At 34.9% G+C, this 12,255-nt stretch overlaps 1 long non-coding RNA gene across 1 annotated transcript; it reads right to left on the bottom strand.

Annotated features, from left to right (window-relative positions):
• Positions 1-398: 398 nt before the first annotated feature.
• Positions 399-10,048, bottom strand: LOC120759537 (uncharacterized). Its single transcript, XR_005703186.2, has 3 exons — positions 9,944-10,048; positions 6,026-6,134; positions 399-1,671 (listed from the first exon to the last, which is right to left on the bottom strand). It is a non-coding gene; the product is annotated as an uncharacterized LOC120759537 (long non-coding RNA).
• Between the last annotated feature and the right edge of the window lie 2,207 nt (positions 10,049-12,255).

Genomic DNA, 12,255 nt, shown 5'->3' with positions numbered 1-12,255 from the left:
AAGCACAATTTCTGTATTGCAGTTGAAAGTTTATGTAATTAACTTCTCAATATGAATAAGATGGGAAACAGATGAGTGAGGATTCAAAAGTCACACCTTCACATCTTAGTGAAATTTAATTTAAATAATGAACTTGTGAATGTATGATATATTTCTGAGTTGCACAGGGATAATTTTTTGAAAAGACAAATAAAAGACAAAGTTTTCTCATTGCTCAGTTAAGCACGGAAGTCATGAGGATATCTTTGGTCTGGAAAGGCCAAGTTCTTTTTTCAGCTTCAATTTTGCTAAAGGTACCTGCTGCAGAATTAAACTTAGGTAAAAATACTGATAACAATGAATTGCAGCCTGGAAATGGCTTATAATGTGAGGAATTACAGCTAGAAAGGGCTCCCTACATTAATTTATTATTGTCAAATGGTTCTTGAATAGAAAAGATTATTTTCCAGTAAACTTCAAAAATTATTTTACTAGTTCACCAAAGATTTAAACACAACTAACCAATAATTAATTCACTCCAGACGAGACTGATTCATGAGGTGTTTCTATTCTGTTACTTCTGGTAGAAGTTCATGTTAGTCTTAGCACTTATGACTTCCTGTGAGTTTGCACTTTAAAATATCATCAAATAAAAAAAGCTCAGCTGGTCTATTTCATGACTGTTGGCTCTGTAGTAGTAAAGCCACCATTAGTTCAAATTCAGCTACCTGTATTTTATTCCTTTCATCTGTGCTCAACTATCAGGAACAAATCTATGTACAAATTTCAGAACCCTGAGTCTACAAAATCCAGATTTCCAGAGAAGAAAAAATTAACACAGGTAATCTAGAATGAAGATTTTGACTCACTAAAAACAATGACAAAAGAAGCATGGTGCTATACAATATAGAGCCATAGATTAAAAATCTGGTAGAGACTACATTGATTCCTGTTTGAAATTTTGCACATCATGTCACACATTTTCCCAGAATGCTTCCCACTTCCACTTCCCACAAGTATAATGTAGACGCTTGAGAAAAATACCCTGTTTCTATTGCTGCTGGCATGGAGCTGACAAAATTCTCCCAAAGTTTTTTGTGTGATTAACTATGTTCACTAAAAACTGCATTAACATTCTTGTGTTCATTTACCAGACTTTATTATCGATCTCATTTTGTCTGTATAAAGTAGATTGGAGATCCCTCTATTATCAATTTTCTTCTCCTGCATAGGAAGCATACCCTTTGACCTTCTCTTTGGTTAGTTAAACAGCCAGAAATCCTTCTTCTTTTAGAATAGAGGCAAATCATAAAGTCCTTTAGTCACAGCTTTTCTCTAAGCCCTCTTCAGTTTAACACCCTTCTTGAATCATGAATAGAGCTGTGGCAAAAGGATCCTTTTGTTCTCAGAAATTCCACACACTTTTATTCATCTTCTTAGACTATTTGCTGACTGGAGTTGGATTAAAAATACCTCTATTGCCCTCTTGTATTGGGCAAATGTCCTGTTTATCACAATTATTTCAGTCAGCTTTGATTGTTAAATCTAATCGTGCGAAGTTCCCCTTAAAGGACATTGAATACAAACCTCATGTTTTACTCATACTTTCATTTTTGTGCTCTTAAGCCCATTTGACACTGCTGAAGTTTCTTGTTGAGTCCATGGTTGTTCTGGCTTCCAGAGCTGCTCCTCCTAAGGAGACAAAATTTTGAGCCCTGATTCACAACCACTTGCTTAGAAAGGAGAAAAAGATTTCTTCAGCCTTAGATATGGACCCACTCACCCGGAAAGCAACATGACTTACCAGAAAGGAAAGTGCACAGAATGTGTTATCTAAGTTTGCACATACATGCAGATGCGTGTGTTTAAGCATACAGGTTCATAATGGCATTATTCATTTTGTGCCAATTTAGTGTAGAGAAAAAATTTCATACTTCAGCCACAGAAGTCAATTTTCACATGGAAGAATTAAATATATGCTAAAAAGCAGATTCGGTCTTGCTTGACTGTCAATGAAAATCATAGCTTCAGCCACGGGCTTATAAAATTCCCTGTTATTTAGGCTTTCAAATATTTTCTGCCCCAAAGGATCACTGCGTTTACAGGTACACCTACTTCATAATTATATAATAGCTTTTTTATCAATGTAGTGAATATAACTTTTATTTCCAGACACAAAGTATAGATTACAGAATATTTTATCAAAAAATTAATTCATTATTTCATTTTCCAAGGACGGAAAACAAGAAACTAGGAGTTAAGTTTTGAGGAAAAAGGGTTTTTGCAATTCTATTTGCCTCTCCTTCATCAAAATCCTTTCTGCTAAGTTCAGCTTTTCAAATATAATGAAGCAGACCTTCAGGTGTGCTTCTTTTTATGCCTATTATCAGCCTTTGTCTAATAAATGTTTATCTATTCAATGTACCAGAACATTGGAAACTCTTTATCCTACTGAAGGAGTTGAGCTGCTACATCAGAAACGTTGCAGTGCTCAGCTTTGCAATGACTATGCTAATTTTCTGAATATCTGCCTGTACAGAGCCAATGTATCACATCTGTCAGGAAACACAATAAAAGCAAAGACAATCCCGTGCTCATGAAATTAAAAGTAATAAATAGCAAGCCTGTCATACACACCATGCACGGCCCTTGTGTAGCCTCCAGGGTTTCCTTTGTCTCAGACATTGCCAACAGCTGCAGGGTTTAAGGTCTACTTGTCATCAAATCTACAAACATAGCCTGCACTGCTTAACACCCCTAATCTTTGCCTTCCACATGACAGCACCTGACTACCTTAGAAACCTTGCACACAGTGTATTCCTCCTTGCCATATGTATTTTTTAAATGGCCTTAGCTAATGGAGCTGTTTAATTTGCCTCATGGGTTCCCACCTACTCATGCAAATACCTTTGCTCAATCATGCATTTCTTCAGCTAATCACCCAGATATATACCTCTGGTAGAGTTGTAAGAGCCTGGAAAAATCTTCCTACTGAGTAACTTGTCATTAAGCAGGAAATAGCTACAAACCCCAGTTAAATCCCATGTGTAACTTAAAAGCAGGAAACAAATGAGGACAGCCAGGAATGAATTATTTAACAATCTTCAGTCAAGTCAAAAGGTGTCCAAAGCTACCAGATTTCATGCTTCTCATCATTAATAAAATTGTTCAAATGCATCAGGGTTAGGGAAGGTTTTGTGATGGTTGTAATGAGACAATTTGGAAGAAGTAGACTTTGCCCACCTTAAAATACTCAAAGAATATCATTTTAGATGTATAATGAACTTTTTATTGGACATTTGCTATTACTGTCAGGACTTTAAAATCTATCAAATCATTCCCACAAACAATATGAATGTAAGACAGGAGAAAGTTATAGAAATGCTTTGACCTTTCTGGTGTGAATGGATTTCATAATTATAAAATGCCCACAGCCACCCACTCAATATCAAAAGATGTCTCTTTCATATCTCTTTTCACATGAACAGACACATATATATTCATTTCCTCAGTTAAAGAAGGAAATTTATAAGTTATACTGAATTAAAAGTTAGAACTGAAGTATTAAAATGCCCCATGAAATATTTGCTTTTCTTTGTACATTTATATTAAGTGCAAGATCCCTGTGCTGATGTAATCCCATACACATTAATCAGTACATTGTCATTTAAGCTCATGTCCTAATATTTCAACCAACAGCTTTTTCATACCTGTTTTCTCCTCTACCCTTCTCTACTTCTTTTAAATAAGCTTTCCCTCATGGTTTTTGCCATAAGCTGGTCAGAAAGACTTTCATGAAGAAACGTTGTTAAAATTCCGATTCTGTATTTTGTATGGGCACAGTTGTGCTGCTGCTCAGTCCACTCAGTAATAGCTGGTGGTTTCAAAGAATGGAGCATAGTAAAGGAGGAAGCCATAAGTCTACAGCAAAAGCTGCTTTGTACATAATCTTCCAAAATTTCTAATCTCTTCTACCTTATTTTTAGTATTCAGTATTTATTCCAGAAAATGCTGAATTTAATATTAGTATCTTCCAGAGATTCCATGAGTCATTGTTTACTTTTAAGTTTAGAAAAATATCAGAGTGGGTGAAATCTTTGATTTCCTCACACATTTTTGATTCTTGTCTACACTGCTAGTAACCACCTACTTACTGTTTTTTCACATGGCCCAATAGGCTTTCTGTTGGATGCCTTGTGGTAAATTACAGTGAAATGCATTAGTCTGTTTTATAAAAAGAATGTATGATAAAGGAATGGCTTCTTTGTGTTTTTTTTTCTTATTTATTTACTTTGCATAACAAATTTCCCATTTATTTTATCATGATTATTATAGTAAAATAGTAAACACATGCCAATGGCATGCCTCATTTTATCAGTATTTTAAAATATCAACAAACAACATTGAGTGATAAAGGAGAGTTCAAAAAATTGACCGAGTTTAGTGGTCAATTTATTTACAAAAATGGTAAAACTAGTGACCTGTTTTGTAAGAAAAGAAATCTGTAAATGCCTTTTAAAAAAATGCAATATTAAGTGCGGCAATTTCCTTTTGGAAAGTGCACATTTTTCTGTTGTTGTTTTTTGAACTTTGTTCTTCCAACTGTATGTTTTATATAGCTTTTGCCTTGGAACTCCCTTGTTTCAATCCCCTAAAACTGTCAAGTGTGACTCCACCTGCTTTATTGTTCCCATAAATTCATATGAAACTAGTAGCTAAATCCAATTTGTGTCATTCTGTCTCTCTTTGTAGCCTATTCTAAATCTCCCAGCATGTTTCACAAAAGTAGAATCCTATTAAGGCCAAATAACCACCACTGTATTTTATTCCATGGTTATTACAGTCCTGCTACTGTCGCAGCTCTTAAAGACTCCTGTCTCTCCATGAATCTATGATGGTCAAAACCCAAAAGTCTCATTGCTACCTTTCTCTTCTGTTTTTCTCCCTGTGATATCCCTTTCTCCTATACTATTTTTTTTAAATTAACTGAAGTGTTATATGTTTAAGCTCAATACTTTGTCAAATTTTCCAACCTGCACAGTGCTAGAGGTTAACATGAAAAACCTGTAAACTTCAGATAAGCTTGGCCCATGAAGCTGATGTTCCTGTCTGTAGTTTTACTGAAGTTCTTTGCTTTCAAAGAGGTTTAAGAATTAAGAATAATAATTTATTTAACTATATTATTTCCACTTAAAAATTGGAAAACACTGTGAATTTCAATGAAAGTCCTTCTATCTGGATTAAAACTCATGAAACAGCTGGATTAAAACCCATGAAGAGCTGTTATAAGCAGAGTAATATCCATGAAGTGTTGAAATATCATCAATCATTTGGAAAAGGAGACTCAGAGGTGATATCACTCTCTACAACTCCCTGAAAAATGATTGTAGTCAGGTGGGGGTTGGTCTCTTTCACCAGACAGCAACTGACAGAAAGAAGAGACACAGTCTCGAGCTGCACCAAGTGAAATATAGGTTGGATATTAGGTAAAAGTTTTTTTATGGAAAGAGTTTAAGTGTTTGTTAAACACTCCAGTGTTTAAGAAAAGACTGGATGTGGCACTCCACTTTATTTGGTGTGTTAGGGCTGGGTTGGACTCAATGATCTTGGAGGTCTCTTCCAACCGAGTGATTCCGTGGTTCTCTGATGTATATTAAATAAATGTTGTCATTGTTTAAAAATTTTTGAGGAAAAAAAAAAGAGAACATTTAAAAATACTTCTGTTTAAATTTTCAGCATAAAATTGAACCTCTCATGATGCAAATTCCTAGTAAATTGACCTTCATGTGGTGTCCTTGATGACTTCTACAAGATTAGATGGATAGACAGATAGATGCACATAAAAGAAAAAAAGAGATAGAGTGGGACATCCTCACTGGAACTGTGTTCTGGAAGCTCCAAAACAGAAACAGTTTTTGGCTAGTTTTTTTGTGGTTTTTTTTTTTTTTTTTTTGGTTTCTTTTTTTTTGGAGGGGGAGGAGGGGTGGGGTTAAAAAACCAAATCTTTAAATGAGTGTCTTAAGCTACAATCATAGTGTGCAAATACCTTGGCATATCTTGGATTCCTGCTTATTTCACCCTCTGCACTCATGTCTCATGAATAAGTTATTTTCTCTTTACTGCAATATGTATAATTAGATTCCAATCTTGTAATCCTAAAAGTGTAAAAAAGCACATTTCAAATACATGATAATTTTTTCAGGAATTAAGAACACAAAAAGGATGTCTTAAGCTTAGGAAAGCTTGAGAGAAGAACTTAAAAACAATTGGAAATAATCTCCTCTAGAAAATCACAAGGAAACTTGTGCCTAACGAGTGAGTCTATTCCCATTAAGGAAGATCTCCTTCCACACATTCCAAATACAGTGTTTTATGAAATGTAATGCTGTGCCAAATACTAGCATGTGGTTTCTGGAAAGACAAGAATAAAACAGTGAGTTCGTATCTACTGGAAATGCTGTGCCCTAACAAAGCTAAGGTGATCCTCTAATACCTTCAAGGAGAAAATCAATTAGGAGCAGGGATGGGAACTTGCTTCTTTTAGGCAATTTGGTTAAATTCTATGAGAAGGATGTGCTCTGAATACGTTTTTATAAAATATATTAAACTATATGATGACTCAAAGCAGTTTGATTTAAAAAATCTAGCAACTGCAAAACAACCTTCATAAAGAATGAAAAGAAGTTCATTATACTTCAGGTAATAAAGTTAACATTTACAGTAAATTTCATTAGTATGTAACCTTGTGAAATGAATGAAGAAAAATTGAAACATCTTTCCAAACAGATGATGCAATCATACTGTCCACAGGCTTTAAAGAAGTTTAATTTAGGCTGAATGAATTTTTGTTTCTATTATGTTCTGAATTTAATATGTTTAGGTCTGAAAGAAGGTGGCTTACTTCAGTTTTAAGCAGTACAGATGGACCATGATACACAGAGCACTTTTTGAACTTGTGACAAGATCAAACCCATATTTTCTGAGAAGCTTTTAGCAAATGGTATTTGCACAAAGAAAAGCTATTAAGACATTTACATAGTATTCAAATTAATATTTTAAAAACCTTTAAAAATCATTTAAGAAAGACCTTCAGATTTTTTTAAACACCAGAATGCTTCTCGTTATTCCTTCCTTGTCCTGGAAATGTTAATTTGGTCTGTCTGAAAAATGTATCACACTGACATTGAATTTCAAGACTGTAAGGTATAACTGCTCTTTGGAAAATAATTGACCAATCATCTTAATTTTAATACTTGTTCAGCAAATTACTGCTCTCTTTCAATAGCCTATTCTGAGCTTAGTTTTCTTTAGGAATAAATACCTGCTGCCCTGACATATGAATTTTCTCAGTGGTTAATTATTTTGTCTTTTGTAACATGCTTAGGAAGCCACTAAACTCTGATTATTTCATAAAAGAGAGAAGGAAAGAAAGAAAGAAAAGATAGAGAGAATGAGAGAGCAAAAGAAAGAGAGAGCGAGAAAGAAAGAAAAACAAGGAAAACCAAACTCTTAGGTCCATTGTAGAATATATTTCCAGAAGACATCTTCTGTAGGAGACAGGAGACAAGATTCAGCCTGAGGAGGATTTTCTGTTGGCCTCTGGGAAAGGTTATTCATTAATTCATTTTTAGATTTCAGGCAAGACCACAGCCAGAGGAAGTAAAAAAACAACAGAATAACAACTCTTATTCTTCTCAAATGTCTGGTGAAGCAAACACACCTCACAGCACATCCTACAATTAATTTCATAACCACAGCAGGATTAGAAAAATACAGCTGCCCCAAAAGCCAAGGAATATCTAGCAATTTTCTACGCTGACAAAAAGTACATTTCCCACATGTACTATTACAAAAGTCTACATTTACCTTCTATAATTATATAGATACATACATATATATTAGTGTACATGTGTAGGTAGAAAATTTCACATTGGCTAGAAATATAATTTCAGTCAAAAAACCTCCAAATATTAAAAAAAAAAAAATTGAAGTTCTCAGCCACCTTTTACTCTTTTTACAACACTATCTCTTCCTGCCTCATACTTGTACTTTTTCATTCTTGCATTTTTATTTGCATTGCTTTCATGAACTTTAATCACCAGCAAAGAGAAAACCAGGATCTCCACTTCTTCTCAGATGTATTACAGTCTGCAGCTCTGGACTGTCTTTTAATGTTATAATCCCTCACAGTTATATCCTTAGATAGACTTTACTTCAGTTTTATTCTAGTCTTTGTTGTTATCCTCTCTTGAAATTTCTTACATTTCAGCGTGCTGAGGGGGCCTTTTCAGCCTAAGATAATGTGATTTCAGAAATCTGTTTAATTTCTTCACATCAAAGTAATCTCCATTTCATTCAACATATTCTGTACTAAACAATTCCTGCTTCCTTTCGTTGGTATTATATGTGCTTGATTTGTTAAATGGGATATTTAATTATACAATAAATGGATCTTCATTCCTTCCTGTAACCTGATTTTTCATGATTAATTTGCTGGCCAATAGAATTAGCAACTCCCTTGCCATTTCTTTTTACTCCCCTCCCATCTTCCATTGTCAGGAGATTAATTCTAAACAAATTGCTTTACAAAAATGTTACTTTGTAAATATCTTATACTGCATTGACACCCATAAGATGTTTTAAAAACTGTTTGTAACCATGGGAGATGGTAAAGATTATCTTGATTTTATAGTCAGATTTCTGTCCTTATTTTCTATTGTCTTTTGTATGTATTAAGACTATGCCAAAGCCAGTAGTTTTGGGAACTTGCTGCACTACGCAGAATTAAAAGATAATGATTATAATTAGGAGTAATTGAAGTATTTTCACTGGTTATGAAAGGGTAATGCTGGGTAAAATCATAGACCTTTAGTAAAATCCACATGTGCTTCTTTCCAACCAAAACTATTCTATAATTCCTTGATCCTTTGCACGAATTCTTGCCATGAATGTTTGAAATATCTTAGTAAGTTTGTACAGAGTCCACAGGGGAAGATGTGTACTGGAACAACACAGAAATTAAGTGCTTTCTGCAATCACTACAACTTGTCAATTTTCAGAGGTTTTCTACAGTAAAATTCAATGGCAACTTGCACAGTGGTGTGCTGGTCCATGGTTCTTGTAGGAACAATGGCAATAAACTCAAAAACAGTTTCAAAAATATTGAGTGACAAAACACGTAATGTTTCAGCCTTAGTTTTTACAGACACATAATCCTTATTTCCTGCTTTTTACTGTATGTTGGCAATAGGTAATACACAGAAGCCTGCCATTTCAGTTTTGAGTTGGAAACATTTATTGATATGGAATACAACTAATGGAAGACAATTTATTATTGAAATTTTTTTTTTTTTTTCTGTTCTTCATTTTAAGTCCACCTTCCAGCCATCCATTGATCTCACTGTCCTGACTTGGTTTGAGCCTTCCTTTCTTGAAGCATATATTCACCAGTATTTGTTTTCCTCTTTCAGCCCTTAAAATGCCAAATTTGTTTTCTTTAGCAGTGCTTCTTTGAAATACATAGGATGAGATTTCCTGGAGCCCTTGGTCTGCCCTGGGACCTACACTAAAGGATTGAAGATGTAGGACTATTAATTTTCTCTGAGAATCATGAGCTACTATCTTGGTCAGACTGGCCTAATATTTTCTGTGCTCTCACTTCGGGGAACACTTTAAAATGTTTGGATACCCATACTCACTGTACTGAGAAGCAAGAAAATCGCTATTCCTGGGGCAAGAGAGGGAACATACATATGTATTGATGTACACTTCTAAAGCATTTAACAATTCCCATTAGAAAATGAAACCAGAGTTTTCTAAGTTCATTGAGAATAAACTTTATCTTCTGTTCAATGCAAAATCTACCAAGGAAAACATATGAGGTAAAAATTAAATATGTCAGTCAGAAAAGTTTCTTAAGCATGAAAAATAATAATGAATAAAAAAGAATATTCTAATTACTTACTGGTCCATTCTTCTTCCTTGTCAGCATGGATTAGCACCACACTACATGAGCAACTATTGTCATCTTTGAGGTACCATTACGATCAATTCTTGGCGCCCAGGTAAGGGCTGGTGACAGAGATTCAGTAAGGCACTCACTAAGATTTACTCCAGAAAAAGAGGCCTGAGGGCTCACACCTTAAATTAAGAGCACCTGGATATTCTGTTTGAATGATTACTTCTACCTGATCTAACTGGTCTCCAGGGAGTTTTACAGCACAGGCTTTGGCCATGCTTAAGGCTATGCTAGTGACAGTTAATTGTACCCTGGCAAGTCACCTGCAGATTCATGGGAGACTGTCACAGTGTAGGTTGACCTTCAACCTTGCTGTTTCTCCAAACCAATGGCACTAGCTTCCTCCTTTTAGAAATGTCTTTGCTTTCCTCTCTTCTTTTCACAGCATTGAAGACCTTTTCCTGCATGTAGGAAGGGTTCTTTCAATTTTAAAACATTATTTCATTGCTATGAGTTCTTCCATTACAGGAAAACCTGTTCTGCTTCAATCAGGGTATCCTTATGTATGATTTCTTTGCCTCACTCTTTTCATTGTGTCTGTGACATTTAGTCACTGTAGAGATGTAATTGTACATATCCCTGAGTGCTCTGAGAAAAGAATCATAGCTTTCTAAGTGACAGTGCTGTTAAATTAGTGTTCAGAATACTGTGTGGACTGAGAACTATTACAAGCACACGAACATACATAAAACATAAAAGGCAAGGGTACAAGTCAAGCTACATCAATGGAGATATTTTCAGTTTATTTAACTGAAGTGCTAAAAAACCCTCTGCTTTTAATACACCAGTTAGACAGAGACAGTGCAAGGCTTTCTTTCTCTTGTTTTAGCTGATTAATTAGTCAGTGTGTGTGCAGCAGCACAAGCATAAGCTTATATATAAGTGCTAAATGTCTCTGTTCATACTGTGTTAAGCAGGCAGTTTAAAAAAATGTTTTATTGATCATATTCCTTCCTGGAGGCAAAACTGATGATAAACATTACTGGCAGGGTTATGACTCTCAGGAGATGGGCTGATGTTTGCCTGAGACGCTTCATGTTTGTGAAGGCAAAGATAAGGTGCCAATGAAGAGCCATTCCCCTGCTGTATTTGTGCTCCTTTGTACCTCTTAGGTTGAATTCGTTTGTCTGTGAAACCGACTATTAATATTAATATTTTCTTTGAAGTACCCTTTGAGGTGTCTTCTTACCAAGGGAAGTCAATTCCTCCTGATGTTGTGCTAGGTACTGTATATTATGGGATTCATCCAATGGCTGTCAAAGTAGAACACAGAAGCCACCCTTTCAGCAGCAGGGGGAGGAAGGGTGGTGAGATTCAGATACGGGTGGCTAATTTCCTGCTTGAGAAGTGAAAAGCTTTTCCACGTAATCTGAGCAGGAGACATATCCATAATATTTTACTTATTGTGTACCTATATTCTAAATTTCATATTTCTCAATCAAATAGGTAATATCTAATGAAGATATGAAACACTTCTCTGTTTTTCATATTTCCTAATGAAGTCAGTGTAGGATATGGCATTAAGTAAATACGAAGTATGATGATATAGCTCCTTCATGAGGCGGTGATCTCAGCCCCATGAGTAACTTAAAACTTGCCACACTCTATGTTTCACCTGTGTATTGCATATGTATAAACATTAATGGTATAAAAATATAAACTTATACTGGAGGTTACTTACATGGAGTGCATAAGATTTAGCCATGTCTGTCCTAGTAGTGTTTTGATATATGGGATTAGATACATAATAATTCAGATGGTTAATTTTACCTCAATTTTGTCAAAAGTCTTGGAGTACTGAAACTCGTGTATTTCTGCAGCGATTTGTACAAGAAAATACCAACTTTTATTTCAGTAGGTAGTACAGCACAGTATAGTTCCCTGAACATTTATTTACCTATTAAATCATTACTTTGTAAGAAAGAGATACCTTGTTACATAGTTTTTAGGAGAACAATGAAAAAAGAAGGATGTAGGAAGTCAAGCCATAAAAGGGTTCATGAATCCAAGGGGCCCAGGTGCTTGGCTCTGTCGGTGGAAAACCTGAGGTGAGCAAAAGTCTCTTTACTAGTCCCTCCAACAGAAATTTTCTTGAAGATATTTTCAACAATTTTTTTATTCCTAAACTTTAAAATTTTAATTTTAAGTCTTTCTTTTAAATATTTTAAATACAAAAAGAGTTGTAAAAGAATGTAATTTTCTTTGCAGTCACAACAGCTCTGTATCCCAGCAGAAGGACCCTTTGGTGTGCAAAAGAA

The sequence above is a fragment of the Hirundo rustica genome, chromosome 1, assembly GCF_015227805.2.
Source record: "Hirundo rustica isolate bHirRus1 chromosome 1, bHirRus1.pri.v3, whole genome shotgun sequence".
In the NCBI taxonomy this organism is placed as follows: domain Eukaryota; kingdom Metazoa; phylum Chordata; class Aves; order Passeriformes; family Hirundinidae; genus Hirundo; species Hirundo rustica.
Note: the sequence above shows the minus strand (reverse complement) of the source record. Positions and strands in the feature narration are given on the sequence as shown.